The 14,293-nt window shown below is 32.3% G+C and overlaps 1 long non-coding RNA gene across 1 annotated transcript; it reads right to left on the bottom strand.

Moving 5' to 3' along the window:
* Positions 1-258: 258 nt before the first annotated feature.
* On the bottom strand, positions 259-3,682 carry LOC133789717 (uncharacterized). Its single transcript, XR_009873671.1, has 3 exons — positions 2,988-3,682; positions 2,833-2,904; positions 259-568 (listed from the first exon to the last, which is right to left on the bottom strand). It is a non-coding gene; the product is annotated as an uncharacterized LOC133789717 (long non-coding RNA).
* Between the last annotated feature and the right edge of the window lie 10,611 nt (positions 3,683-14,293).

The raw sequence follows: 14,293 nt of genomic DNA, 5'->3' as shown, positions 1-14,293 counted from the left end.
TGTAATGTTTTTCCAAGTTAAATAAAGTTCATGCTAATGGGTTTATTGCTTGGTAAAAATAATTAATTAATGAGCGCTTAGCTTTAATTAATTATGATAGAGAAACTGGATAATTGAATGTTTAAGTGCTATATGCAGGTTTAATAGTTTAATTGGGAATAGGGAATAATGTTTATCATTGTTGTTTGATTTGAAGGTGGAGAATAATTCTTAACTGCTTTTTAAAATCGTTATTTGTAAAACGCCCTAACTTAACTAACTTTACAAAAATACAATTTTTGATACTTGTATAGAAAAATGTCAATAATAGTCCGAAAGTTCAGTGGGGCCTTATTAAAATAATGTAATATGGGCTCAAATGTTTAAAAACAAAACAAAATGCCTTTATGCTGTTTTGTAGAAAATAAATACAACCCACTGAATTTGAAAATAAATAAAAGATAGAGTGATAATTATTCTATGCCATTTCTGGATCATCCCCGTCTACTGGCTCCCCGCATCATACATACTTATGACAATGGAAACTCCTAGGTCACCATACGTGCCACACAAGTAACCTAACGCCTACCTAAAAGGGGAAAGTAAGAGGGTGAGCTAAAAGCCCGGTAAGGAAGTACAAACAAATACAATCAACAGATAATACAACATTTCTACACTACCATCATGTCTTTAATGAGATATAACACGTCGTCATTCCATTACTATATACTTTATCTAAAAATAAATACACAAGCAAATAAAGTACAATTCTGTGAGGAAACCAAGAAAAAACTCTGGAAAACTGATCCTCCTGTCCCCACTTGGGGGTCTATGGCACGCCTACCCTGTGGGTTACATCATACCTTAGCAGCACATTTGTTGTGTCGCGTACATAACGCTAACAACGTTGTTTTTCTTTCATACAATCATTCAAGAGATCAATCATAATATTTGTATTAACTTACCACATAAAGTACATATTTTACTTTCAAACATTTAGAACAATTATATAGAAATCTATCTAACTTCCTTACCTCAAGTCCAAGAAAAAACAAGACGGGAATACTTCACAAGGAGCCTAGAATAATAGTCAAAACACTTGTCTTAATATCATGTAAAACACACATGAATGCATCAAAGCATATTCCATGTGTGCATGGGCCATGCACATGTCGCATCTATCTCATAACAAGTTGCACCACTTTCTAGATTCAAGCATAATTCATACAAAAAATTATGCTTGCATGTCACACATAAAATAATGGAAACAATGCTAATACACATATCAACCCAAAAGATCTTCAAGCAATGACCTTGGACTTACTCAATTAACATATAATTACGAGTAAAAATGCATTTTCATGTAACATACATACATGGGACCATTCTTGAAAACTATGCCAAAGTTCATGATGTCATACACTTATTTATCAACAACTTTGCAAAAATTTCAGCATGCACCATTAACACCAAATTAATTACCCATTGATTTCCCTAGCATGTTTATTACCATTTTGACATCATGCACCTAGCCTTGACCCAAAAATCAAATCCAAAATACATAGACTAACCATGGCCGAAACCAACAATAGGCAAAAGATACCAAATTTTTATTCCAAACATGGCAACACATATTTATTCACAAACTTGTTTAATATCCATAATTATTTTATAAACAATATCATAAATAATAATTAACCAACTTTCAATCAAAACATTATGTTGGCTTAACCTATAAAGCCAAAATTAATTCATAAATAAACCATTACATGCATCACTACTTTTCATCATGAATCAACTCCTAACATGCTTTCTCTTTCTAGAAATACTACTTTTATAAATTAAAAATCAAAATGCTAATTATTTTTAATTCTCTTTCTAGAACACCTAATCATAAAAATCATGGCATTCACAATTATTCAAAAACTTGCTTAAAATTCATATTTATTAAAACAAGGCCATCATGGCATCAAAACCACTCTTAGATACTCATGCTTGCTAATCACATATATATATAAATATATATATATATAATCAGCATGTTATCAATTCATTTAAATTTATTTTTCTCTTTTAAGTATATAGTCACATAAAATCATAGGTTTCTTCTAATGAAATGAAAAGAACAAAACATGTGAAACTAATCTATTTCTTCTTAGAATATATCATGAAATCATAGATTAAAAGCACAAATGCCTAACACACTCTTCTATATGGCAAAGTCATGAAGTAATTACCATGCAGAAATTTTAATAAAGTCTATCACAAAATCTCATCATGCTTCTTTATTCAATACATCAAGAGAGAAATAAAAAAAAAACAAATAGAAAATATCTTATACACTCTCGGTCGAACACTCTATGTATCCAAAAGAAGCATATTGCATTAATCCACATAAACTAATAGCATGAATAGTGAAAGAAAAACAAGAACTATAACATGCTTAAATTCTTATTCCAAAACCAAGCCATCACACAACCCTAGACCTTAAAACATCAAGGCCGAAACCCATAATCACAACAACACAAAATCAATTTCAACATCATTGTTAGATTTAAACCCTAGCATGCTTCTAGTATTCAAGCTTTGAATCAACATAATCAAGCATGTCAATCATTACACTAACATAAAATCAAAGCCTCCAAAATCAAGGCCTTGGTCGAACCTATCATGCATCATCAACATAGCTTCACATAGGTGAAATCTCAAAATCTATTTAAACAAACAACACAATATCAAGAGCACCAAAATCAAATCATACCCATCTTACAAGATTTAATCCACAACCCTAGCATACTTTTCTATAAGAACAACCAATCAAGAAAAAAAAACCAATACCAAAAATTCCATTACCTCTTGATGGTGTAGAACAAAACTTAGCACTAGGGTTAAGCCTCTTGATACTCTAGCTAGCACCACAATGATCTATTCCCATCAAAACCCAAAACACCATGGCTTAGAATCAAGAAGGAAAGATGAGATTAAAAGAAATCAAAACCCAAAATTACCTTGATTTTCCGTCCTTTTTCTCTTCTAGGGTTCCAAAGTCTCACTCTCTTTCTCTTCACATTTTCTTTTCCTTTCTCTCATCTTCCTTGTGTTTTTGGCAGTCACCAAGAAAATGAGCTTTCAAGCTCTTACTTTTCTTTTTAAAGGCCCTAGTGGTCGAACCCTAAGTTAAGGGAAAAGGAAACAATCCAAATTTTTATTTCCCTTAATTTGTCTTAAAATAAAATAAAAGAAAAATGTGGTCAACCTTGCTAAATAAGGAAATCATACTCTTGCTTTCTCACCACACACTCACGCCACCTTCTCTCTCTCCCTTCTCTTTTGTTTTCTTTTCATAATATGAACACATGCTTTCTAGAACCTTCTCCCTTTATTGATAGCAATCTCTAAACAAAGAAACCTCCCATTTCCATGATCTAGTATAGGTTCAATCTTATCCTCATTCATGCACGCTTACTTTCCATGCACTCACACACACACAAACAATCACACAAGTCACATGCACAAAATAATAAAAATAAAATCAATTATTCAACTTAACAATTAAATAAAATAAAACAACCATTTAAATATTTATAAAATAAAAAATTAATAAAATATTTAAATAAAATAAAAAAAGTTTGGTTCGCTACATTATTATCAATTATTATTTGCTTGTTACTTTATGCTATTGAATTTTGAAAGTAAAATTTCCTTTTTAATTCTTGTCTACATTTTGAATAATAAATTGATCAATAGCCCTCGTGGGTTCAACCTGTATTTACCATTATACTAAATAATTAGTAATGTTGAAAATAAAATCTTAAGTAAATTTGATACGGCAAACGACATGCATCAAATTTTTGGCGCCACTATCGGGGATCATTGTAATCTTTTTTATTATTCAAATTAATTGACTATTTACTAATTATTTCATTACCTTGGCCATTTTAGGTGTATATGTCTGGCGACAATACTCAAGATAGACTACAAGCAATAAAGCAATATCTTGAGACATCGTCATCTCGCTCTTCTCGCACTATCACTAATAATCCACCTGTTCAACACTCAACAAGGAGAGTTAATCCTATAAAAGTGTCATTACCATCAGACGATGATTTTGATTCAGAGTCATCAATTAAGTCTAAGATGGTTCAGGATAGGACATTGAAAGAGTTGGCAGAGCCAAATCTAGACCATCAATCGTTATGTATATAGTATCCGGCTCTAGATGTCAATTTCGAACTAAATTCAAGCCTCATACATTTATTACCATCTTTCCATGGGCAGGCAGGAGAGGATCCGAATAAGCATCTTACTGAGTTTCAAATTGCCTGCTCTAGTGTGAAACCAGCAGTGGTAACAGAATAGCAAATCAAACTGGGAGCCTTCCATTCTCTTTAAAATTTGGTGCTATGGAATGACTCTATTATCTTCTCCCACATGGAATGAGATGAAGAATTTGTTCTTAGAGTGCTAATTTCTGGCATCTAAGGAATGGAAGTATAAGGAATCAAATAAGTGGCATTCACCAAGTGACTGGAGAGTCTTTGTATGAGTTTTTGGGAGCGATTCAAGAGATTATGTGCTAGCTTCCCTCACCATCAAATAAGTGAGTGATTCCTAATCCAATATTTTTATGAAGGACTTTGTAACGTCCTACTAATCCAGGACCGTTACACTGTGTATTTTAAATAGTGCTAAACTCGCTAAATGATTCATTTGGACTTTATAACATGTAATTAAAACGAACTCAAGGTTTAAGTATTAAAAATTTCGTTCAAACAGAAACCATTTAATTAAAAAGGTTTTAGTTCATACATGGGATCCCAAAAGAATTTATAACCTGATACCGATACAACATAAATACAAAAAGGCGGCTTAAGCGGCAAAATCAGGGTCCAACCCTAGTTCTAGCAAGTAATCTCGGTCGTGGCAGTCGAGCAGGCCGCATGTGTACACTCCATCCCTAAAGCTCTCCAACTTATGGCCGATCCAGTTTTCCCTTGCCCTTACCTGCACCACGTAGCACCCATGAGCCAAGGCTCAGCAAGAAAACATAAATAGGTTCATGAATAGTTATTCAACAGACTACTGATGATAAATAGCATGCTTAGTAGTTATAACCAATACTCATGCATGCATTCAGTCCATCTAAGATGCCATAGAGCCAGACAGATACCCAAAACACTATTCCCTTTGGAAATGGCTATAGACCCGGTCAAGCGTGTACCACGCTCCATATTCCGAGCGACTATAGAGTCGTGCAAGCTTATATCACACTTCCAGGTTGGCCCAGCCATGACTGCCTACATTCCACACGCTATTGTCGACCATGACTTATAAGTCGAGCTTCAATATTGGCCCCACCATTACGGCTTATGTTCCACACGCTAATGTCGTCCACGACTTATCAGCCGAGCTTCTATATTGGCTCTGCCATTATGGCCTGCATTCCGCACGTTAATGTCGTCCACAAATTATAAGTCGGGCTTCTCAATCAGATACAAACAGATAAGCATCTATTACTTAATACATATATGCACTATATACTCAATCAAACTTAATCAAACATGTCAGACATGGTTATAATCATGTTCAATAACCGAGGCTCGAGCCATAATCTTATACCAGGTGTAGTTTTCTTACCTTAAGTCCTAAGCGAATAGAGTATAGCGACCCTGAGTGCGATCCTTTCCTCCCGAGCCTAGTGGTAGACCCTAGTCACAACCAAAAAAGGAATATCCATCAACAAAGAACCAATAAAGGCTCAAACTTTTTCCAGGCAAGTCAAAGCCTCGATGGGTGGGACCTTTCATCGTTATACACCACTCTCCTCATGGAGTGGTAGAGATTTCAAGTCCAACAACAGGGAAGATATTCAAGGTGAATGGTCAGAGATAAAAGCCTTACTACGATTCGTTCAAAGAGAAACACGTTGAGGAGATTCAACTATTCAACCTGGAATACGTGGAGGAATGAATGACTTCAAGTCAAGCTAGCAACATGAAACTTATCAAGCTTATGTATTATATTTTAGTTTTATTTTGGACATTTTTATTTATTTTATTTTGTCATTTTCATTTATTACTTTTGACTTAGTTTTTAGTTTTTATGTAATTTTGAACAGTGAAAAAATGTCCATTTTATGGCCACGGCGAGCCTTTATGCAGATCGCAGCCTCCAAGACATGGAGTCACGAACGCGGCTCCCATAGCCTAGGTCGCGACCCCAGATTTCAAGCCCCAAAACCAAGTTTCCAAGTGCCACTACCGCGACCATCAATTACCTAGGCCACGGCCCAGACTCTCGAGATAGGCCCATGGTGATACACATCGTAGGTCGCAGCCTCTCAGACAGTGACTCACGGCCACGATAGAAAGAAAATTTTGGGCATTTGTAAACGTAGCTAACCCACCTATTTACAAACACTCACACCCAAACACTCATTTCCTCTCATATTCTCCTACCAATTTCCATAATATTTACTCTAATCTTCCCATTTTCCAACCAAATCCACACAACATCACTCCCTACTCTTCAATTCTTTCCTCTTTACACTCTTCATTCACCCCTAAAAAAATTCATTCAAACCCCCATTTTAAACCTAAAACCCCAAAATCCAAAAATTGGTTTTCTTGGTTCTTCCAATTATTCCAAGAAGTTTCAAGATCAATTTCATGATTTGGAGAACCTACATTGTCTACACCAAGTAAGTGTTTGATCTACATTGTGTGATTTTAGGTTTTGAAAATCATAAGAACTAGAATTGGGAAATTTGGGTTTGTATGCGTTTTTGGTAGATTAATGGTATAATTGATGTTTATTGAGGATGGATTGAGGCTTTTTTAGCGATTATTTTGTTTTGGGGGAGATTGTGGAAACAAGAACACTCTTTCAAAGCTTTGTTTTGTTTATGCATACCAGCTTTCAAAGCTTTGTTTTAGCAATTATTGAGGATGTTTATTGAGTAAGAGAGAAATTGGTGGATTTGTTTGGTTATTTGTTGAGAGAGAGTATTTGGGTACTTAGTAGTTACTTTGTTGGTATTCTGGTTGGTAATTTTGGGCATTGGTGTGGAGAAAGAAGGCGTTAAATGTGATCTATTTGAGGCATTGTTAGAACCTATGTACATTCTAGATCGAGCTAAAATTGTTTGCTTCAAAGTGAATGATACTCCTGGAGCAAGTTCGTCTTCTCATAACCAACCTCGACCATCATCAGGGGGGCGAAACATGTCCTTGGTGAACCGAATGACTCCAGTGGAATAGGGGTTGTACAATACTACCCAAGAGTTACATGCCCACCATAATGAATATCAAGCACATCAACATCGGATGGTTGAGTGGGCCAGCTATCAGGATGTTTGTTTCTAGATGAATGCCGTGCATCTTGGCATGGATATGACTACTTATCCTTCTACACCAACTTGGCTCCAACCATATCCACCGCCAGTATCAATGATGCATACTGATGAAGAAGAGGGTGATGGTTATGACGATGAGATGATATGTCTGATGAGTGAAGGTTGCTACATCTGAGGGGGTTTTGTTTTCCTTGTCTTTTTTAATAATTTTCATTGAGGACAATGTAATGTTTTAGTGTGGGGGAAGGGAAAATTGCTTGTGTTATAAAATTATGTTTTTTCTTTAGTTGTTATTTGTGTTATGTTTATTTTTATTTTTATTTTTATTTGTGTTTGTGTTTGTGTTTGTGTTTGTGTTATGTTTAATTGTTTTTAGTTGTTATTTGTGTTATGTTTATTTGTTTTTAGTTGTTATTTGTGTTTGTGTTATGTTTAATTGTTTTTAGTTGTTAGTTGTTTATTTTTTATTTCTTTAGTTGTTATTTGTGTTATGTTTATTTTTATTTTTATTTTTATTTGTGTTTGTGTTATGTTTAATTGTTTTTAGTAGTTTTTTTAAGCTGTGATAAGCATGGTTAAGTTGAAAGTATGTGTCGATGATAAAAATTTCCATTTGATGGAAATAATTCTAGGAAATTGATGAGTTCTACATGAATTGTGTGCTTAACTCGTGTTTTGGTTACTACTTAACTTGAACTTAGATTTTTCAAATGATGAACACAATTGGAGTTACCTTGTCACTAGTACTTGGAGAGATTTATGCATGTTATTATATATATAATCTCGACCACTCTAGAAATCGTTGATTAATTACTTGAGGTGAAATTATAAGTGCACATGATTAAGGAGAAGACTTGGTCAATTTCTTTGGATCGGTTGAGCTTTCCAAGCCTACCTTTATGTTTTAATCCCTAGTTTCCTATTTTGAGCCATAATGAATATTTTTCTTTCTTTTCTTCTTATTAACCCAATATTTAGACCTTATGCAACACTTTGAAATTGTTATTATCCTTTTCTAAAACATTGCACCATAGATATATTTGCATATTTGTATGGAGATGAATTTTAGTGAGGGTGAAAAAATTGTTGGGGTGTTAAATAGGGTTATGGGTGAAATGTATATGATTTATATTTTCTCCAAACCGAAGTTAAATAGTGAATTGCAAAATGTTGAAAATATATATATACTGATAAAGAAAAATAAAGAAAAAAACTTTTGCAAAGATACAAGTGTGGGGTAGATAGAAAGATCAAAGAAAAAAAGGGGAAAGAAGAATTTATGTTTTGGAATTTTGGGAATAAATATTTAATGGTTTAAATTTAAAGAAAAAAATGTTGGTAACTGGTTTACCATGTGCGTAGCGAAAAGCACAGGGTGCTGGGCCCAAAGATTTAAAAAAATATTATTTAAACAAACTTTAAATGATCAAATCTATTAACATACAATGCATTAATCATAGAGAAATAAAAAGATGAGGATTTACCAGTTGAAGAGCTATCAAGAATCCTTGCTATCTTTTTGTATTTCCAACGAACATCCAATCCAAAGCAGTTCTTCAAAATACCCAGACCAAGATCTTCCAAGATGTATCTCTAAACCTCAAGAAGTGTGTGGGCACGAAGAGTAATGGTAGAGAAAAATTTCTAATTCACAAGATATTCTCAGCACATGAGATCTTGGAATATTAAGTGTGAGACAGTTTTTAGGGATAGAGAAAAATAATACGATCTATTTTCTTTCTGCCAAAAGTCTTTTGTTGAAAACTATTTCCATCTCATAATTTTATAAAAGAATTAATTAAATTTTTTAATTCAAAATTCAAATTATAAATCAATAATTAAATAAATAAAAGAAATATCAAAAACTCAATCTTGGACCTTGTTACATGCCAACTACAGTGCATATAATGTAGTTGGCGTGTAATGTGTAACATATCCTTGATTTCAGGATGTGTTCCAACCATTTTCTCCTAATTATTATTTAATAACTATTTATTCAAAAATATCTGATATCTTATTTATCACATTAATTATAGAATAAATATAATTTCAAATTCAAATCCAATTTGAATTATCATAAATATCTTTTTCACACTATTTAAATAAATAAAACTAATTAATTATTTTAATTATTTAAATGTTATTTTCAAAAATACCAAAATAATTTTTGAAAAAGATAATTTATTAATTTATTAATTTCAAAAATTAATTAATTAATTAATTTGTCACAATTACATATTTGACCCTAAAGAATAAATTTCTTCCAAATATGTCATTTTCTTAATTTTTCCAAATTTCAACTCTTACCTTGAATAGTGTTGATAGAGCCATTTTGATGACCTACGGACCTATAATTTCAAGTTTCATAAATTTATATTATTAATTAAAACTCTTTAATATAATAACCTTAATTTATTAATGTCAATATTATTCCACTAAAAGTATGATATTGCACTCTTGTAATTATAGACATTTATTTATTGAGTACTTTTAAATATATAGAAAATGTCCATCGATTTAATCACTACATACAATTCAATCATCTATTAATAGTTCATAATTAAAGTATGAATTAATCACCATTTAACATCTTTAATTATATCGTGTTTCCTTAAGTACCATTAACTTTACTAGTGAAGGTTAATTCATAAACTTATTTATGAATTTGAGCTCAATAACCTCTCAGTTCCAAAATCCAACCCTTAAGAGAACCATTATTCAATTCCTCTCTAAAAGGTCTAAATTCCATATCTGTATATTATGTCCCCATCCATTTACATCAATGAGTTCACAAAACAAAAGTTTTCAGCCTAATCATTCTAACAAACCATAACGAGTGAATCAAAGAACTCATATGACATAAACAGGAGTTCATAATAACTTTAGGACTAAGATCAATTTGTATATGATCATCTTATTGATATGTTTAATTAATACTTATAAAGTAAAGGATATTAATAAGTATTAATAACATATCGGGTCCCGTTCATGTATAACCTCTTTATATAAGGTACCGCCACTAAGATGTCCTACTACATCAGTAATCCAGACCTAGATTACATGTATTCATAATACTAGTGAACTATGCTTATAGTATTTAATCCAAAGATTCCACATAACTTTGTTTTACTGCGAACTATTTAAATTCGTTCCCTACAATCTTAATCCTCTCGTATCAATACAAGATTGTAGTCACAATAATGAATTTATGAATTTTTTGATATTCATATAATAATATTCTAATAATAATAATAATAGCGAATTTGTGAATTTTCTGATATTCATATAATATTATTATTCTAATAATAATAATAATAAACAAAAAATATATGAAAAAAATTATTTCAATTATTTATTTCATAAAACATTGTTCAAAATATATGTTTTAAAGGGCACTAATCCCAACAGAAAACCCAAGACATGAAATCTTGAATGCAATGATGAACTCTACTCCTTCCATTCCCTTATATTAAATTGTTTCTATTATTCTAATTGAATGCTATGAATTGTGTGATATCTTGTTAGATGGCCAACTAATTAGGGTGTTGCGGTGCTCTATTATCATCTTAGGGTTGTTATTCACCTAATAGTCTAGGGTTCTAAGTAGGGTGATAAAATTGCAATTAAGTACTGTAACGAGTATTTTAATTGTGATGGAGAATAGAACCTAAATTAAATGGATTGCATGCTTAATGAATGTGTTGCTTGGATTAACTTGTTTCCACTGAATGTAATATTTTTCCTGAGTTAAATAGATTGCATGCTTAATAAGTTTATTGCTTGGTAAAAATAATTAATTAATGAATGCTTAGCTTTAATTAATTGTGATAGGGAAACAGAGATAATTGATTGCTTAAGTGTTATCTGCGGGGTTAATAGTTTTATTGGGAATATTGAATAATGGTTATCATTGTTGTTTGATTGATTCTTGAAGGTGGAGAATAATTATTAACTGCTCTTTAAAATCGTTATTATCAATTGTTATTTGCTTGTTACTTTATACTATTGAATTTTGAAAGTAAAATTCCATTTTTAATTATTGTCTCTGTTTTGAATAATAAATTGATCAATAGTCCTCGTGGGTTCGATTTGTATTTATCGTTATAGTAAATAATTGGTAATACTGAAAATAAAATCTTAAGTAAATTTATACGACATACGACACACATCAACCACCGAAAGTTTCCCAGCTTCAAGCTCAACAAAGCAAACAACAATGGGGGATTTGCTCCGGTAAACAAAATTCTCCAAAGTAATTCCTTTTACTGAGCCCATGTCCTCTGCTGCTGCATTTATTGATGTTTCCTCTGCATTTACCCCGCCTCCTGTTTCTGGTGCTGCTCATTCTTTTTTATGGCCAGCCTAACTTCCACCCTTGAGCTCTCTTGTTACCAAGAAGAATAACAAAAGGCATAGTGTTGCTCTTCCTAAACGTCTTTCTCGCTCTCGAAGCATCACTACTCCACCATCAAGTGACACTAACGCGTGTACTTTTGCTTTTCAAAAACTTGAGGAGGAAGTTGCTACCCCGCCTTCAAGTGACACTAACACATGTACAATAACATTCATTCTGTTGATTGCAATTAATTAGTTCTATAGATGATTGTCTAGAATATTTTTAGTATATTTGTTTTTCTTTTTTGTATCTGATTAATGTTCATAGTCATTATACATTATGAAACTATCAGGCTTCTACTAATGATAAAGATGGCGATGATATTGATTTATTCATGGAAGAGACAAAGAAGGATAATAAAGTTCAATGAAGAAAGTGCAACTTCCATTAAGGCATCTCTACAAAAAAGAAAGAGTGAGTTTTTTATTACATATTTGATTGTGTTGACATTCTTGAAGTAAAACACACATTTGTTCTTTACCGGTTCTACCTTTTCAATCTTTCACAACATCAAGATTCACATTCACCTACATCATAAGACAATACACAAAACATGTACCAAAAAATAAGTATCAAAGCTGTAAATCAAAACAGTAAACAAAATAAATAAAAAATAGAGGAGACACAAGAATTATCTTGGTTCAGATCAATGTTTGGTCCTACATCCAGATGAAAAACACCACAATTAATCCAATAATCTTTGTGTCAATATTACACCCTCAATAATGGAACACTCTGTTTGGGTCCAAATCCTCCCGAAACAATAACTTTCCAAAATATGAAAGATCTTCATCTTCAAATTACGAATCATTGTTACATCCTTGGATTATTAACTTCGTTGTCTAGAACAACTCTAAGAAGGAATTGAGAAATTGAGTTAAATGGGATTACCTACAAAGAGTTTCTCTGATGCTTAAGGCAGTCTATCATTCGCTCTTTAATTCATTGTGTGGAACATTGTTAAAATTTCTTATGAAGTTTCAGACTTGTACTACTAAGCTTAAACGACGTGTGTTAAGTATCCCTAACATAGTATTTTTCACTCATATTAGTGACTTTTTTTTGTTAGAAGATATTGTAATAGATCAAGATTGCAACTCGAATGAGAGATTTCTTCATCTAAGAAAATTAATTGTCTAGGGGCATGCTAAACCAATCCATGGGTCACAATATATAAATTGCAATCAAAACATGAAAAATAGGTGCCCCAACAAATTAGACAATAAAAATTAAATATCATAAAATAACTCCTATAATTTGAGCCCAATTTCATCCCACCAAAAAAACACCTTCAAAATAAATAAATAAAAATTAGTATCAAATCTTAAATAATGATAATAAGAATATTAATGATATGAAAATATTCATATTGGAAGAAACATCTTCCGAAATAATTTTTATATTGAAGAAGTTAAAACTTATCTGTGAAGTCTCCAAAGCATTAGATCTAGTATATTCATTAGCCCAATAAGATACTTGTACCACAACTAACAAAGATAAGTAAAAAAAAAATTGTTTTGGATTTTAGATTATCTATATATATTTATGGAAGAAAAATCTTAAACAAAAGGAAACTAAATTTTATTGTAATAAAATAAAACTTATATTGTAAGTCCTTAAATATGAAGGTGTCATCGTTAGCCTGAGAATTCACAAAAGTAGCCTGAGGCGACAAGGAGGATGTAGATGGCACAAAAGCGGCCTTAAAAGACACACAAATAAGCCACATAGCTTGGCATAAAACTAGCCTCAAAAGGCACAAAACTAAAACAGTCTCAACATGCACAAGACAAATCACACAACATGGAACCAAATTAGTAAAAAAATAAACTACAAAACACAGCACAATATCAGTCTAAGAACCCAACATGAACTCATATTAGTGACCTAAATACAACTTTTACTTACTCAATTTTGCTGCAATTTTTTTTTTAAATTATTGTATTTTTGTTTTCTGAAAAAAAAATTATAAGATATATAAGTACTTATAAATTAATAAAATAATTGATAAGTTAAAACACATAATGTTAAGAAAGCTAATCACAATTAGCTCTGTAATTACTCTGGTCTTTCAGCTTATTCCCCCTCTAGTATGTGCTGGCATATTGGTTACATAGTACTTGGAATATACCGTATGATGGTTATAACAATCATGAGGCAATCTTTGTCTTGGAGTCTATAATGAATCTTTTCTGTTATTTTGTTTTTGTTTTTTCTGTAATGTACTGCCACTTGGCACAACCTTTTGGCTTTCTTTTGTATTCTTGCCTATTAATGCATTGCAGTACCTCAGTCTCATTTTGAGCTGAGTTTATTATTTTTTTCATAGTCTTAAAATTCTCTCTTGGTATCAAAGACCCTTTGGCTTACACCTATGTCGAATCCTCAAACTCCTCCTCCACCTACTGCCACCACTCCTGCTGGTGCTTCGCCTCCTACCCTGGCCTCCAACCCTATTTCTACCACCACCAGTCCTGCTACGTCTAGCTCCACCACACACTTTACCTAGCCATTCAACACCCTCAACCAACCTTTTCCCCTTAAGCTAGCTCGGAACAACTACT

Source organism: Humulus lupulus, chromosome 7 (assembly GCF_963169125.1).
Source record: "Humulus lupulus chromosome 7, drHumLupu1.1, whole genome shotgun sequence".
In the NCBI taxonomy this organism is placed as follows: domain Eukaryota; kingdom Viridiplantae; phylum Streptophyta; class Magnoliopsida; order Rosales; family Cannabaceae; genus Humulus; species Humulus lupulus.
This window is presented reverse-complemented; position numbering and strand designations above follow the sequence as displayed.